Here is an 18601-nt window from a genome sequence, read left to right on the forward strand (position 1 = left end):
TGGTTTCTCTTGAACCTGCAGGGACCTGACTGCCCTCAGCTCAAAACAATCTTCCTACAAAAGCAGCACATTCTGAGGAGGCTCATTCTGAACCCCTATACAGTCCACAAATAATTTTTGAGGACATACTATATGTGCAGCTTTTCACTAGGTTATGCAGAGAAATTCAAGTATAACATGTAACCCTTGCCCTAAAAGAACATATAATGTTTATAATCAGAACGAAAAACAAAATGCACATCTAAAAGTAATGAACAATTCAACGAAGCGTAGTTTTAGAACTTGACTGGACAACAGAGAAAAGTAATAGAAACACGGAGATAAATACAGGTTAGAGCAGGCAGAAAATGCTTCCTGGGACTTGAGCTACACAAGAAAGGAAAAAATATATATGGTAAATACATCTTGGATAGTTTATTCCGGATGTTTGTCTACTTTAATTTCAAGCTTTTTTTAAGAACTGAAAACACTGGCGTCAATTAGTCACCATTTAATACTCACATCTATGCTAGCTTCTGACTTCTGTGTATCCCCCCAAAATGGATTAGAGTGTTGTTCTTACCTGGGTATACAGTAAATGCTAATTAAGTATTAATCAACTTAAGCAAACATTTCTTATATAACACCATCTGCTTTTTCTGTGCTAGACATTAGAACTACAAAAACAAGACACTTTTCTTGCCCTTAGGTAACTCACAATCTAGTGGAAAAGGGAACTGTGAACATGTGAGAAAACTGTGACAGCGTTTTAATAGAAGTATGGAAGCACAGAGCAAGGAGCCTCTAGTTCTGACGCTAGAAATCCAAAGACTAGAGAATGTCGGCAAAGACTTCACAGAAGTTACAACTGAAAGATGTATAGGAGTAGAACAGTAAAGGACACAAGTATAATTACAAATGGAGAAAACTGCTTGAGCAAAATCACAGAGCAATATGAAAGCTGAAAGGAGATGGGAGATCAGATATAAATGGAACGTAAGATGCCTGGTGGATGATGGGGGCAATATAGTGAGAGAAGTGATGCTGGTAGAAGGGGGTGCAGACCCTGGGGGCTAACATTAGAGTTTATGCGGAAGCCATGTGGAACCATTGTCAGGTTTTAAGTAAAGAACTTACTGATGAGGTTTATGTTTTAGAAGAATCACTCTGAAGGATGTAGGGAAGAACAAAAATATTCTAAGAAATTTGAAGTCTTACTCAAAATTTATTTTTCTATTCCAATTTCCCCTAACTACAGTGGTAAGCTTTTGTTTTCAAAGTTATGGTCTTTATTTCAAATGATTCTGTGAAATGTCTGTAAGAGAAAAGGATCTTAAAGAATAGAATTGAACTCAATTCAGTAACAATGGGACTCTTTATTCCCTCTCTACAACATAATACTTCTTGAATCTCCTAGTGCTATAGATACACTTATGCCTTCTCAATTATTCATTTCTCATTATGTAAAGAAAATTAACCAAAGTGATTCTGACTGAAGGAAAGAAAGCAAAATTTTGAGTCAGGAATAAATTACTGTAAGCATTGAATGCTCATTTAACAGCCATTTAGAAAACTATCCCATCATAAAAGCAAAAGAAATTTAAAACTCCATATATTCAGTGGTATGATTATTCTTTTCTCGTTATGTCTAGCTCTGAGCTACTTGTGCTTAGAAAACAGAGTTGGAACAATTTTTAAAAGTATTATGTTGAAGGTGTTTTTTTCTTTTATTATAAATAGATTATGTTTTTCTAATATCCCAAAATGTTCAAAGGCATTCTTCCTGCAACTCGCAAATCTCAGTAAAAACATCACCTTTAGTAAAAATTCAAAATGCCAAAATAATAATTTCATAGGAAATTTTAGTTGTTTTGTTATATAGTTTGGAACTATCAAATTCCAACAAGAAAATTTATGGAACAAAGTAACATTAATACGTGTGAAAAAGAAGCACATATTTTTATTCTAGTATTCAAAGGTTTTCTGGTATAAAACTTCTGAAGTGAAATGCCTATTTTATTAAACCTACTTTGTATATAAAGAAAACTTTAAATGCAAAAACAGAACAAAACAAAATCCCCATACACTACAGTCTTAGGTGTCCTTATGCTCAACTGCTGATATAATTATGATGGCGCCCACTTTCTAAAATAGCTTGAATGTTTATCAAATTCTCAACTGCTTAAAGTCTGCTTTCTGTTAAATTTATGAAATCCCCATTTGATGTCAGCATTACAAAGAACAGAATTTGGACTGATTAGTTTTGTTTTGTCTTGTTTTAATTCAGTTTCCACAAAGGAATATTATATCACCTGTAGTTACACATAAATGTAAATAACAAAAAATGCTATGGCTCCTGAAAGGCAAAACTACATTTTTCAAAATGGAAGAAATAAACTTCTAAAAGTCAATAAAAGAGCAAATAACACTCTTAACAGACATCTTTTATGAGCTATACAAACTTTTCTTGTTATATTTCTTTTTTAAAAGTCTCTCTAGGAAAATCGCCAATGATTTTTGAAATGATAATAATAGGAAACCAAGCTGCATTAAAGGCAGGGCTAGCTTGTATCAAATTAGAGAATTTTATTTCTAGATTTCCCACCCACATCTCTAAGGGTAAAGACTTACAGAGAGTTAACACAATTATGTCAAGTCAATAGAATCAATGTAAAGACACAGTCTGGGTAACGAGGCTACAAACTCCTTACTGTGTCATTTCTTCAATTATAGGACTTAAAATTTTTGCCCAGATCTTCTAAAAGAAGTACCTCTATTCTCTATCTTGCCTATGTAGGCATAGCCCCAAGAGAAAGACAATAATTTATGTAGGCTTCTATAGCCATTTTTCATCCTTCTGATAAATACCTTTAAAGTTTTATTTTTTCAAATCTAAATACTACTACTAAGTTAAAATTCTTTTTTTTTAAGGTTTAATTGTAGATGGAAAACAGTTATGAAATCAAACAGATATCATTCTCCTTGTAGGGGAATCAGCTTATGTTTTATAAGGTACATAAAGTGTCAACAAAATAATTAGCTTTATGTAATAAGATCTAAACACAGCTAATATTTCATATAAGTACTAAAATCACTGAAGTTACTACTTTTAAATTGGGGAAAATATGCATATATTTAGCTATTACTGCACAGTTGCTTTGTAGAATAAAATGGTTAGGCTGCTTATAATCTGAATTTATTCATCTGAAATATATAATAAAAATATATATATGAATATATATACCAGGTAATCTAGTAAGCCTATGTACTATCACATATTTATCAACTTTAAATAGGACTGGGAGTTCCCATTGTGGCTCAGTGAAAATGAACCTGACTAGTATCTATGAGATCTATGAGGACACGGTTTTGATCCCTGGTCCCACTCAGTGAGTTAAGCATCCATCATTGCCGTGAGCTGTGGTGTAGGTTGCAGATGGAACTCAGCTCTGGCATTGCTGTGGCTGTGGCATAGGCGAGCAGCTGCAGCTCTGATTCAACCCCAAGCCTAGGAACTTTCATATGCCATGGGTATGGCCCTAAAAAGAAAAAAAAAATTTAAATAGAACTTAATGCAGAGCATTTCTAAGATATAAACATACTTATGATATAGAGCAATATTTATTTCAAGATATAAGGCAACATTTAATTTTAAATTTTAATTATACATTGCTTATAAACAAGGCATGGAACAAAATATGAAAATAAGGCTTAAAATTATATAAGATTGCCTACATACATTTCTAGCAAAGTAGTGATGAACTAGATGTGAATAATCTTATGGAAATAATATAGAATTTGAATTTGGAAAAGAAAAAGTTACAAGATCCTCACTGAGCTATACAAAATTATAAAACTATAAAGCTTATCCCATTGCATGACACAGTGATCTCTGAAATTACAAGGCAGTGAATTCAAAACCATAAAAAGGAGATATTACTTCATAACCTTTAGTTAACCTATAGCTACAGTTCTATAGGAAGTCATAAAATCAAATTCTGTGGTTGGATTTAAAAGCTGGATAATTTTATAGCCACTTGTAATATCAGGGTTCAAGCTCATTGCCTTCAGCAGGTGGAATAGAATTCTTTGATCATTCATATCAATAGACCACTAGGTAGGTGGTATTATGTGTTGTTTTAAGGATTAAATGCTATTTTTTCGGAGTCAAAGGACACTGTTTACCACATTAGTCCCCTAACACACATGGAGTGGTGAAGGAGAATAGGAATCACAGGAAGCCTTCATAAGTCAGAATTCCTCTTTCTCTTATGGAGTCTTCCCATCAATTTATAGGCCCATGTACACAGAAAGCCTATACTTTATAAAACACTGGATCAGATGGATGCTATTATTTCCATTTACAGGTTATTTATCTGAGTGATCTTCTGTTTCCAAGCGGAAGCTTCACTTTTCCAGAATGCCCACTCTTATCCTCTACATGGTGTTTTCCTTATAAGGATACTTCCAGCAGCTATCATTTGCTCAAAACATACATTTTATTAGGTCCTGCCTATACATTTAAACTGCTTCTTAAAACGCACTGTCTTTTCATCATTAAATTTTTTTTTTTTTTTTTTTTTTTTTTTTTTTTTTTTAATGGCTGGAATTTCCTGGGCTAGGGGTTGAATGTGAGCTAAGGTCACAGGCCTACACAACAGCCACAGTGACTCTGGACCCATGCTGCATCTGTGACCTATGTCACAACTGCAACAAAAGCAGATTCTTTTTCTTTTCTTTTTTTCTCTTTTAGGGTCGCACCCATGGCACATGGAGGTTCCCAGGCTAGGGGTCAAATTGGAGCTACAGCTGCCAGCCTTCGCCACACACAGCTGCCGCAAGATGGGATCCAAGCCACATCTGCGACCTACACCACAGCTCATGGCAACACAGGAATCTTAACCCACTAAGCAAGGCCAGGGATTGAACCCACAACCTTGTGGTTCCTAGACAGATTCGTTTCCACTGTGCCACGATGGGAATTCCCAACAATGGATTCTTAATCCACTGAACAAGGCCAGGGATTGAACCCGCATCCTCACAGAGACTATGGTGGGTTCTTAACCTGCTGAGACACAATGGGAACTCCAAAACATGTTTTTAGACAGCCAATTCCTGCCTCTGTGCCTTTGCTCATTCTGCCTCTCCTACCAGAATGCCCTTCTGTGCTTCTCCACATCAAAGGTCCATTTAAATTCCATATTTAAGATGAAAATGATACTCCAAACCCACCCTCCCATTCACCCTGTGTGTCCAAACTTTTGCATTTGTATTTTTTATCCACTTTTTAAATGTATGCATAAATGAATATGGCTTACCTCTTGCTTAGGTCTCAGAGAATGTAAAAATTTTATAAATAGTTACTGTACTTAAAACATCCCTTGGATGCTTTGCAGCACCTAGTCTAGTGTCTTCGGTGTGTCAATTGCTCAGTAAGCATTTGCAGCACAAAATAATTAAATGAATTAGGTTTGTTATTTATTGGGCAATAATATATGAGAAAAATTATTTTGTAACATACTTGTTACCAATATCTTTATATAATTCTTACCTATCCTCTTCCAGCTGGCAATTGTTTTCTTTCTTGGTTACTTTTGAAAATTTCAGTCCTTTCAAATAATAAAAAGAAAATTAATCTCTACAAAAAACATAAAAATAAATATAATTCTTACATACAGTATTTATATTTAAAAACCACTGCAGTAAAATACATATAAATAAAAGAATGCTAAGACTGTCATTATTTTAAACAGTCTTGTGGTTGTTCTTGGTAGAGTTGAACAAAGCACCAAAAATATCATTTTGTTAACCTGCTTCTTCCATCTAGTGGCAAAAAGCAGTAAGAAACAATGTCCTAGAAAAACACTATGATCAAATGGTTCTAAATGCCATTTCAGGAATTACTTAATGCTGAGAGTCCAAAATATAAGGTTTAAGTTATGAGTATACAATAATTACTGAAATAATTCTAGCAAATTGGAAGGGTTCAGATAGGGTAACTGTCAAATTTGCTTAAATTCATAAGTGTACTTGTAGATTTTAACAAAGACTTCTGCTACATATATAAAAGTATATATCACCTTGTATTAAATTGGAATGGATTTGTTTTTGATACATAATTATATTTATGGACCATATTGTTGGATAACTATTTAAAATTCAGCTATTGGTACAGGGTTACTGTGCTATTATAAGTTTCAAGAGGAACAACTAAAAGCCACTGAATGTGACCTGTCCAATTGAAATTACCAGTTAAAATACATTTGCAACAATAGGCATGAAATACTTGAGGCATGGGGTCAATTGGAGGGGAAAAGAGGCAAAGTTCAAAACAGATACAATCAGCTGTTCTGCATTGTTAGAGCTGCTTCAAAGGCATTAATGAGAAGTAACATGCGACGCACAATGCATTCTTTGCACTCCCAAAGGCCACGGGCTAATCCCTGATACATGAGTTCTGACTGCCCTTCTAACACTTTCCGTTTGCCTCACTGCAAATGTAATTAATGTTTTAGAAGTTAAATGTGGGTTATGAAGAAATGGATAAAACATTCTCCAAGACAGCATGCTTTTCCCCTTCCCCTGTTCACATTAGCCAGCTAACAATGTGTAATGGTAATATAAATTAGGGGTTGTCAATATATTAAGTTGAAAATGTACATAAAGGAAAATAAAAGTATTGGTGAATACCATGATTATTTGAAATTCAATATATTGTATTAAAAGACTTTTTGTTTCCTAATTTTCAAGAACTAAAAAATCCTGCCTTAACATCCTCAAACTTTAAAGGCAATTTGAGTACAGAAGGATTGGCTGTTGGGTTTTCTCCTCTCCCTAGCCACCCTCCCTTATCAAAGGGAAACAGGCTAAAGTTTTATGTTTGCTACATATGAAAGAGAAGGAAGGGAAATGGAGCAATGACATTGAGCAGAGGGTAAAACAAAGAAGATGGGATCATAGGGCAAAGACATTTGGGAAAACAGCAAAGCAGATGGGGGCTCCCATTTCCCCAGGATTCTTAGGGCCAGTCTCCCTGGATTGTGCCAAGAAAAGGGTACCAATTAACTGGGAGGTCACTAGAATTACCATTTTTTTAAATGTCCCCAAAACCCACAAGACCTAAAGCTTCATCCCCAATAATTAAATTTACACAAACCATTGTTACCATATGGTGCCAGCAAGAGCCAAAAGGAAGATGGAATCTGGTGGCCCAGCAGGACTGCTGGCACCTGTGATGGAAACTAGCTTCTACTTATCATTTAATTTACTTCACAATCATGTGTCCCCACATTACAGGCAATTAAATGTGTAGGTGTCTCTTTTGGTGTTATAGCATTATTTCACTAAAACTAGACATCTTGGTATTTAAAATTTTCTTTCACAATGAACATTTTCAGTTCCTGAGAAGAGAATTTCTTAGGCAAACTATGCAGTCACTGGCATTAATATTTTATTCATTATGTTTATCAGTTCTTTGACCTTGGTCAAATTATACCTCTTTGAGCCTCAGTTTCCTCATCCATAAAATAGGAATAATGGTAATTCCCATCTGATAAGGTTTTTAAGAGGAACTAAGTGAGGAAATGCATAGAAAGTGCTTGGCAAACAGAAATTAGACAAACAAAAGAAATAAAAGGCACCCATATAAGAAGAGAAGAGATGAAACTGTCACTGTATGCAGACGACATGATACTATACATGGAAAACCCTAAGGACTCAACCCAAACTACTTGAACTGATTAATAAATTCAGCAAAGTAGCAGGATATAAAATTAACATCCAGAAGTCAGTCGCATTTCTGTATACCAGCAATGAAATATTAGAAAAGGAATATACATACAATACCTTTTAAAATTGCACCCCCCCAAAATCAAATACCTCGGAATACACCTGACCAAGGAGGTAAAGGACTTATATGCCAAGAACTATAAAACTTTAATCAAAGAAATTAAAGAAAATATAAAGAAATGGAAAGATATTCCATGTTCCTGGACTGGAAAAGTCAACATTGTAAAAATGGTCATACTACCCAAAGCAATCTACAGATTCAATGCAATCCCTATCAATTGACCCATGACGTTTTTCACAGAACTAGAACAAACAATCCAAAAATTTACATGGAACAACAAAAGACCCAGAAGTGCCAAAGCAATCCTGAGAAACAAAAACCAAGCAGGGGGCATAACTTTCCCAGACTTCAAGAACTATTCCAAAGCCACAGTCATCAAAACAGTGTGGTACTGGCATCAAAACAGACATACAGACCAATGGAACAGAACAGAGAACCTGGAATGAAACCCAGACACCTATGGTCATTACTCTTTGACAAAGGTGGCAAGAACATAAAATGGGAAAAAGAAAGTCTATTCATTAAGTATTGGTGGGAAACCTGGACAGCTGCATGCAAAGCAATGAAATTAGAACATGCCCTCAACACCATGCACCAAAAGAAACTCAAAATGGCTGAAAGACTTAAATATAAGACAGGACACCATCAAACTCCTAGAAGAGAACATAGGCAAAACACTCTCTGACATCAACCTTACAAATGTTTTCTCAGGTCAGTCTCCCAAAGCAACAAAAATAAGAGCAAAAATAAACCCATGGGACCTCATCAAACTGAAAAGCTTTTGCACAGCAAAGGAAACCCAAAAGAAAACAAAAAGACAACTTACAGAATGGGAGAAAATAGTTTCAAGTGATGCAGCCGACAAGGGCTTCATCTCTAAAGTATACAAACAACTTGTACAACTCAACAGCAAAAAAGCCAATAACCCAATGGAAGAATGGGCAGAAGACCTGAATAGACAGTTCTCCAAGGAAGAGATACAGATGGCCAGCAAACACATGAAAAAATGCTCAACATCGCTGATTATTAGAGAAATGCAAATCAAAACTACCATGAGATACCACCTCACACCAGTCACAATGGCCATCATTAATAAATCCACAAATAACAAGTGCTGGAGGGGCTGTGGAGAAAAGGGAACCCTCCTGCACTGTTGGTGGGAATGTCAACTGGTACAGCCACTATGGAGAACAGTTTGGAGATACCTTAGAAACCGATACATAGAACTTCCATATTACCCCACAGTCCCACTCTTGGGCATCTATCCAGACAAAACTCTACTTAAAAGAGACACATGCACCCGCATGTTCATTGAAGCACTATTCACAATAGCCAGGACATGGAAACAACCCAAATGTCCATCAACAGATGATTGGATTCAGAAGAAGTGGTATATATATACAATGGAATACTACTCAGCCATAAAAAAAGAATGACATAATGCCATTTGCAGCAACATGGATGGAACTAGAGAATCTCATACTGAGTGAAATGAGTCAGAAAGACAAAGGCAAATACCATATGATATCACTTATAACTGGAATCTAATATCCAGCACAATGAACATCTCCTCAGAAAAGAAAATCATGGACTTGGGGAATAGACTTGTGGCTGCCTGATGGGAGCGGGAGGGAGTGGGAGGGATCAGGAGCTTGGGGTTATCAGATACAATTTAGAATAGATTTACAAGGAGATCCTGCTGAGTAGCATTGAGAACTATGTCTAGATACTCATATTGCAACAGAACAAAGGGTGGGGAAAAAAAATATATACATGTAAGAGTAACTTGATCCCCATGCTGTACAGCGGGGGGAAAAAAAAAAAAAGAATTCTTAAATGCAAATACAAATAATAAAACGTTTCCTGATTAACCAGAAAAAAAAAAGTGCTTGGCAAATCAGTAGGTATTAAATATTATTATTTACAGGGTAATTAATATAAATGAAGAATTTTTTGTACATTATCCTGCATAGAGTATGGTATTTAACATTTACTTATATGTGTTTGAAAAAAATTAACAATGCTTCTTTTGATGCAAATATTTCCTTATATTAGCTTGCCTTTGTATATAGGCATTGTGATTTTTTTTTGTTTAAGTATAGTTGATTTACAATATTGTGTTAGCTTCAAGTCTACAGCAAAGTGACTTGGTTATACATATATGTGTATACCTATATTCTTTTTTATTATAGTTTATTCTAAGATAATACAGTTCCTTGTGTCATACAGTAGATCCTTACTGTTTATTTTATACATTGTAGTGTGCATTTATTAATCCCATATTCCCAATTTATCCCTCCCCTCGCTTCCCCTTTGGAAATTATAAGTTTATTTTCTATGTCTGTGAGTCTGTTTCTGCTTTCTAAGTAAGTTCATTTGCACTATTTGTTAGATTCCATGTATAAGTGATATCCTATTTGTCTCTGATTTACTTAGTATGATAATATCTGTCTACCCACGCTGCTGCAAATGGCATTATTTCATTCATTATTATAACTAATATTCTATTGTATGTATACACCATATCTTCTTTTATTACTCAATGAATTTTATTACATTGATAGTTGTAAAATGATCATCACAACCAAATTTTATAGCATTTTGATCCCAAACCCTCATGTATCCCTCCACCCCCCAAACTGTCTCATTTGGAAACCATAAGTTTTTCAAAGTCTGTGAGTCAGTATCTGTTCTGCAAAGAGCTTCATTGTGTCCTTTTTAAGATTCCACATGTAACTGATAGCATTTGATGTTGGTGTATCACTGTCTGACTGACTTCACCTAGAATGATAATTTCTAGGTCCATCCATGTTGCTAAAAATGCCAGTATTTCTTTCAATGGCTGAGTAATATTTCATTGTGTATATGTACCACATCTTCTTTATCCACTCCCCTGTTGATGGGCATTTAGGTTGTTTCCATGTCTTGGCTATTGTATATAGTGCTGCAATGAACACTGGAGTACGTGTCTTTGCAAGTCATGGTTTTCTCTAGATAGATGCCCAGGAGTGGTATTGCCAGATCAAATGTATACCATATCTTCTTTATCCACTCATCTGTCAATGGACACTTAGGTTGCTTCCATATCTCTCCTATTATAAATAGTGTCACGACAAACACTGGGATGCAAGTATCTTTTCAAGTTAGAGCTTTTGTATTTTCTAGATATATGTTCAGAAGTGAGATTGCTAGATCATATGGTAACTCTGTTTTTAGTTTTTAAGGAAGTTCCATACTGTTTTCCATAGTGGCTGCATAAATTTACATTACCACCAAGAGAAGGTTCTCCTTTCTCCACACCCTCTCCAGCATTCATTATTTGTAGCTTTTTTGATTATGGCCATTCTGACCTATGTGAGGTTATATCGCAGTGTAATTTTGATTTGCATTTCTCTAATAATTAGTGATATTCAGCATCTTTTCATGGATAGGGATGGTGATTTTTGTAAATGATTTTCAAGGCTGACTCTTTCTCATCTTTGGAATTAAATAATTAAATTTTTTTAGAATTTACTATAGGTCACACTGAAAAAGTTTAACCCAACTTGACAACCACTTAAATGTAATCCTTTCACAATAAAACTTTACCTAAAATTCTAATAATTAGAAATATCTACCAGTATAACCAATATATTCCATTTCTCTGTAATATCTATTAGAAATTTTACTGCACCAATTTTGTTATAAACACATGGCAAAAAAGAAAAAGAAGTACACAAGCCAAGTTTTCATAGGACAGGAAGAACTATGACCCCCTCTAAAAAATAGTCACGTTCCTGCAGGATTGGAAAATGGAACAAATGAGTCAAATACGTGTTTGGTAAAGAGCAGCATGTAGGGACTTCACAGCATGCTGCAATAAGAGCTAAGATGAGGAGAGTCTTCTTTTTCTTTCTTTCTTTTTTTTTTTTTTTTTTTTTGGTCTTTTTGCCTTTTCTAGGGACGCTCCTGCGGCATATGGAGGTTCCCAGGCTAGGGGTCAAATCAGAGCTGTAGCCGCCAGCCTACACCAGAACCACAGCAATGTGGGATCCAAGCCGTGTCTGCAAACTACACCAGAGCTCACGGCAACGCCAGATCCTTAACCCACTGAGCAAGGCCAGGGACCGAACCCGCAACTTCATGGTTCCTGGTCGGATTCGTTAACCACTGAGTCACGACAGGAACTCCAGGATAGTCTTCATTTTTAAAAACTTAAAAATGCATTTGAACATTATTTATAACTTAATACATCATATCAAGGTTAAAGCATTATGTTTCATTATTTACTAGAAAGTTTATAATTAACAATGTTCACTTTCCTTGGTTGTGTTCATTTATTGATAAGGGTGACAGATCAGTGTGGCAAATATACGGTCAGAACAAGGTATCCAGACAGATATCACTTAGCCTAACTCTGAGAGGGCCACTTAAAGTCCACACAAGCAATGCTTAATTCTTTTAAAGATATTTGATCTTTTAAAATATTATGAGGATGTTATTAAAGGAGGGATATTCTCTGTTTATCATCTCATTATTTGCATATGTTTAGAGGAAGCATTTTTAGCAGTTCTTAACTTATGATTAGTCTTTTGCCTTAGTATGATATTTGCTATACCTCCTGCTCTAAAACTGGGGACAGAACTTCATTAAATTGTTTTAATTTATTCAAAATTATTTCTAGGGCCTCTTGAAACAAAACATTTAATTTATCCTGCAGTGGGAAAAAGGCACATTAGGAACAAATCATGTCCCCAAGCAGCTCACAGTTTAGTTGAAGAGATAACTGAATAAGACAAAGTGCATTGAGAAAAACATGCAGAAAGATTGTTTTATAAAACTTTTGGAAAGAGAGTTGACTAGCAACGGAACATTGAAATTCGGATAGGATGTATGTTCTAAGAAAAAGGCATTCATTCATTCATTCATTCACACACTTATGTTTGGGCCAATTAGTCTATTGGACACTAATTGAGATTTGCCAACTCTATGAGAGAAAATAGAAGAAAAAAAAGTGCAGTAATTTACTTCACCAGTAACCAGAATATAACCAGGCTATGTGGTATAGTTCTGAACTTCTTCATTCCTGCACTATATGGCCAAAAGCGGAAATACCCAGAAACCTAGAATTCAATTAACATGTCCATTTGTATTTGTATGTGTGTACATGTATGTATGAGTGTGTGTATAGAAAGGTAGATAATAATACTAGGCTCAGAATGATTTAAGTGGCCAACTGTATAAAGAAGGAACATTTAGAGAATTTTCTGAGTGAAAACTGGAGACAGAGGTTTGGGGAATAAGAGGATTTTGTATGGACGTGGAGATCCATGCCTCACTCCTATGCAAAACCCTTGGCATGTGACAGAGCCTTTGACTGGTTGGGAGAGAGGCTGACCACAGAGAATAAAAGACTTCTATCTCCAAACCTGGATAGGAAACAATGTGGTTTGTATTATCAAAATATCAATGGTAACCAATGTAGATGAAAGAACAGAGAATCCTTCCATAAATTTTTTGCACTAAGCAAGACGCCTCAAATGCTTAAAAGCATCCTAGGAAAGATGAGAAGACCCTTGAAACATGATTAATACTGAGTTTCCTTTTAGCTAGGTAGGTGTGGTCTGGAAATAGATCATTTGTTTTAGATAAATGAATAAATGTAATATTTCTTTATAAGAGCAAAATTTCTATCTACTACATATTCAAATAGTCAACAAGTATGTGTCAAATTCCTACTGTATCAGGCATGGTTCAGGGGAATATATCACTTGAGCTTATATTTGAGTGAGAGGAATATAAATACAATAAAAAAATATTTACTGATAGGTTGCAATAAGTGCTATTAATAAAAATAAGTCAGAGTAAGTAAAATAAAGAATGAACAAGAAAGAACCTGCTATTTTATATAATCTAATCAGAAAAAGCCTATATGTTAAGTAGCATTTAAGCATAGATTCAAATTTTGATGAAGAAATTAGTCCCACAGATATTTGGAGAATGTATGTTCTAGACAACATTAACAGCAAGAACAAAGACCTTGCAGCAAGACGACACTAATGATATTCTGGGAACAGTGGAGCTGATGAAGCCGAAATGGCGAAGACTAGTTATATGTGAGGTCTGAGAGATTGAGACCAGTAATTGACATGGTAAGCCTTTGATATTGCTGAGCACAGGTGGGGCATGACCTAACATTACAAAACAGTCTCTGAAGTTCTGCTGCTACCCATGAAGGGGTAATTGCTATAGGACTTGTATGTAGGACTTGCTTTGACTCCTGCATAAACAAGCAGAAAAGCTAGATAAATTACATGTAGCCATCATTATTAGATATCAGACAATAACCAGTATAAGAAAAGGGAAATAAAGTGAATCCATAATCACTCTGGTTGTTGGCATGTAAGCAATTTCCAGAACTCAGCATAGGATGAGATTTTAAGTTTCAAAAGGATCAATCTGGTAGATTAATGGGATGTCACTCCAATAGTAGGTTACAAGAGGACTGCAACTTCTTTCTTGAGTGTGCACATTTCTCTCTTACTCTCTTAGATTGCTGGCTCTGGGGGAAGTCAGAAGCCATGTCATGAGGTGGCTCTATGGAAAGGCCATGTTGTGAGCAACTGAGTGTGTTCACAGCCACCTGAGTGAGCCTGAAGCAGACCATCCCCCAGTCAAAACTTCTGATGAGACTGCAGCCCCTATTAATAGCTTGACTACAGTCTCATTAGAGACCTTGGATCAGAACCACCCAGTTATGACATTCTCAAAAACTCCTAACCCACAGGAATTGTGAGATAATAAACGTTGTTTAAACATATTTATTTTGGGAGTAATTTTATATGCACTAATAGGTAACTATTACAATATCTGGAATGAAAATTTAACCTGACAGAATTGACAGCAGATTAGACACTTTAAAGGAAGATTCAGGGAAATGAAGACAGAGCAGCAGTAACCCTCTATAATAAAGCATAGAGAGGAAAAGACTGGAAAAGAAATTAAAAGACTCTCAATGATCCATATAACTAAATCAAGCAGGCCTGACAGAGTAGAGGAGGGAACAGAAAAAAATTATTTTAAAAATTAATAGCTAAAAGCTTCCCAAATTTTATTAAAACTACAAATTCAGAGAACCAAGAAGCTCAACAAAACCCTAATTAAGATAAATACCAAGAAATTCATGCCATGGCATATTATAGACAAACTGCCATAACCTTGCGATAAAAGGAAAATCACAAAAGTGAGTGACCAGATAAAGACACATTACAAAGGAAAAAAATAAGAATATAGCATGCTTCATCAGAAACTCTGCAAATAAGAAGCAATGAAATTATATGTTTATCATACCAAAAGAAAAAGTCGACCTAAAATTCTATGCCCAGTGAAAATATCTTCTAAAATTAATTTTTCAGACACAATAATTCTGAGAGAATTTTCAGCAGATGTATACACTAGTAAATATTAAAAGAAGTTCGTGAGGCATAAGAAAATGATCTGAGATGAAAAAAAAAACAACTTAGTTGTCAGAAGAATGAAGAGTGCTATAAATGGTAAACATGGGGGTATACATAAAAAACTACTCTTCTCCATTTAAAAAAAATTACAGAAGTTAACAAAACAACTACCCTTTGAAAGATACATTTAAGAAAATGAAAGAGCAAGCCAATCATAGACTAGGAGAAAATATTTGCAATACAGGTATTTCTTGAAGGGTTTGTATCCAGAACATATTTTTAAAAGTGGCTCAATTATAAAAAGACCAAAAAAGGGGCAAAATATTTGAAGAGAAATTTCACACACAAAAATAGGTGAATGGCCAGAAAGCACACGAAACAATACTCATAATCATTGATCAGCCAGGAAAAACAAATAAAAACCACACTGAGAAATCAGCACACCCCTACTTGAAGGTCTAAAATTTAATAGAGTAACAATATTAAGGTTGGCGAAAATGTGGAATAACTAGACTTCACTTGTTAGTACTATAAAATGGTAAAGCCACTTCGTAAATAATTTATCATTTTCTTAGAAGCTAAACGTACAGTTACCGATCCAGTAATTTTCTTAGATATTTATCAAAGAGAAGTAATAGCTTATGTTTGCAAAAATACTCTGGTACAAATGTTCATACTTGCTTTATGCAAAACAGCCAGAAAGTGGAAGCAATGCAAACATCCACCAACAGGTGAAATGATAAATAAATTGTAATAGATGAATACAATGAAATACTTCTGAGCAATAAAAAAGGAACAAATTTCATTACATGCAAAAACATGGTTAAATTTCAAAAACAATGCTAGTGACAGATTCAAGACACAGAAGACTGCAATCAAGTATATAATTATATACAATTTATAGAAAAGATAAATCTGTAGGGACAGAAAATCAATTTTTTGTTGCTTGAGTATGAGGGTGGGACCAGGGATTGACTACAGAGAGACACAGGGGATGTTTTAAAGTAAGCAAACTATATTTACATGAGTACATTTGGGAATTCCTGTTGTGGCTCAGTGGAAATGAACCTGACTAGTATCCATGAGAACATAGGTTTGATCCCTGGCCTTGCTCATTGGGTTAGTGATCTGGCATTGCTATGAGCTGTAGCATAGGTTGCAGACACATCTTGGATCCTACATTTGCTGTAGCTGTGGCATAGAACAGCAGCTGCAGCTCCAATTTGACCCCTAGCCTGGGAACTTCCATATGTCACAGGTGCAGCCCTAAAAAGCAAAAAAAAAGATATAAATAAATAAAATCAGTACATTTTATGTAAATTTTACCTGAATAATATAATTTTTCAAAAGGAGATTTTGGCTTCTGTTTAGAGAACAGGCTTGGGGTAGGAGTGCAGGAGAACAGAGGAAGTGGAGAGGCAGGGAGACCAGTTCAAAGACAATAGCAATAATTTAGGGTTGCAATAATCTGGGGAAGATAATAGTGGTTTGGCCTACAATGGTAGCAATGAAGGTGTTAAAAAGTGAGATTCTGGATATATTTCAAAAGGGGAAATGATGAGATTTGTCAGTCAATTGGATTTGGGTCAAATGTGAAAGAAATTTTCATCCTGAAATACAGAAAGGCTTCCCACATAAGGTAAGAGAACTTGGGGAATATCAGGTATAGTGGCTAAAACGAGTTCAGTTTTGGACATGCAAATATGAGATGCTCATTAGACAACTTAGTGGCCATATGAGGAGCTGTGATGTTCATACACACATAATGGGATTCATTAGCACATACACTGTATTTTAAACCACAATTTTGAATGAGATGATCAACAGAGTAAATACAGAGAAAGAAGGGGCCTGAAGATTAAGCCTTGGCAAATTTCATTTTTAAAGTGTGAAAAGAGAAGGAATTCACCAGTAAGAATTAGAAGGAGAACTGAGAAAGTGATGTCTCCTGAGATGAGTGAAAGATATCTAGGAGGGAATGACTAACATTGCCAAATTCTTATGTGTATATATATGCGAGATGATGTCCAAAAAGATTGTAACTTAAGAGCAAATTATACCATTACACCGTTTCTCACCTATAAGAATAGCAAACTCTTGAAAGCATGATAATATACTCTGTTGGAGAAGCTGTGGGATAATAGGAGCTGTCATACATACTTTAATGGTAGAAATGCAAATTTCCCCACGGCACATAGCTATGTACTTTCTAGCAAAATTGTGTATGTGTTTCCCCTTCAACTCAGAAAATAACTCTCCCTTGGAGCATGTTCCAAAGATACAGCGACAAAAAAATACAAAAATCTTTATGAAGTAAATAGTTAAGCAGCAAAACAGCAATCTATTTTCTTCTTTTTTATATAGGGATGTCCCATGTAAAAAGAAAGTGACCCAGTCAAATCTCCCTGTAAACCAGATCATGATAAATCTAGTGAAATAATATTTGCTAGCAAGATATTCCTTCTTAGGAGTTCCCGTCGTGGCGCAGTGGTTAACGAATCCGACTAGGAACCATGAGGTTGAGGGTTCGATCCCTGCCCTTGCTCAGTGGGTTAACGATCCAGCACTGCCGTGAGCTGTGGTGTAGGTCACAGACATGGCTCGGATCCTGCGTTGCTGTGGCTCTGGCATAGGCTGGCAGCTACAGCTCCGATTCGACCCCTAGCCTGGGAACCTCCATATGCCGCAGGGGAGCGGCCCAAGAAATGGCAAAAAGACAAAAAAAAAAAAAAAAAATTCCTTGTCAATGGAATGTTTTCAGTGGCATGTATATGGTTGGTTTAAGATTGCTTATGACATAAAAAAAAAATCCTAGATTTGGATTTATGGGGTATGCTTCCTCAGAAAATGTTACATAAGCAATGCAATAATCTGAATATGAAATGGAGATGTTAATTGACTAAAACATAGCCCCTTTAGGTGTTAAGTCCCATAACTGAAAACATGGGGCCTGTTACCTTTGCCCATTTTTACAGAGGATATTGCCCAAATCCACCTCTCACCAAATTTTATTCAGCCATGCTAAATGAGGACTTTTGGAATTGCTTGAATCCTCCTCAGGCATTAACGCTAAGCAATACAAATTCCAGGAAGGCAATAATAGATCACTGCTCTACTTAAGGAAAAAAGTTAAGGTGGAAGTTTTGATTCCCACTGACCCCCCTTTTTAACAGCCCTAGCTACCATACAAGGCAGAAGATTCCTGAAGGTAAACAATAGACTGTCAAGGATCAAGCAGGGTGATTCCTCTGATTGCCTCCGTTAGACTTAATATGGCGAAAACTGGAGTTTCCGTCGTAGCTCAGTGGTTAACGAATCAGACTAGGAACCATGAGGT

At 35.6% G+C, this 18601-nt stretch overlaps 1 protein-coding gene across 20 annotated transcripts in view; it reads right to left on the reverse strand.

The window, feature by feature from the left end:
- Positions 1-18601, reverse strand: part of C8H4orf33 (chromosome 8 C4orf33 homolog) — a 583530-nt gene that overhangs the window by 522554 nt on the left and 42375 nt on the right. For 16 of the 20 annotated variants that reach the window (XR_014813039.1, XR_014813045.1, XR_014813046.1 and 13 more), the window contains one exon: positions 5531-5588. The exons of the other annotated variants lie outside the window; for them this stretch is intronic. The gene's annotated coding sequence lies outside the window, so the exon portion shown is untranslated. The remainder of the gene's footprint in view (positions 1-5530; positions 5589-18601) is intronic. 20 annotated transcript variants of the gene reach the window in all.

The sequence above is a fragment of the Sus scrofa genome, chromosome 8 (assembly GCF_054392235.1).
Source record: "Sus scrofa isolate SSC_HxYL_T2T_F1_AM1 chromosome 8, Sscrofa_HxYL_maternal_Yorkshire_Landrace_v2.0, whole genome shotgun sequence".
In the NCBI taxonomy this organism is placed as follows: domain Eukaryota; kingdom Metazoa; phylum Chordata; class Mammalia; order Artiodactyla; family Suidae; genus Sus; species Sus scrofa.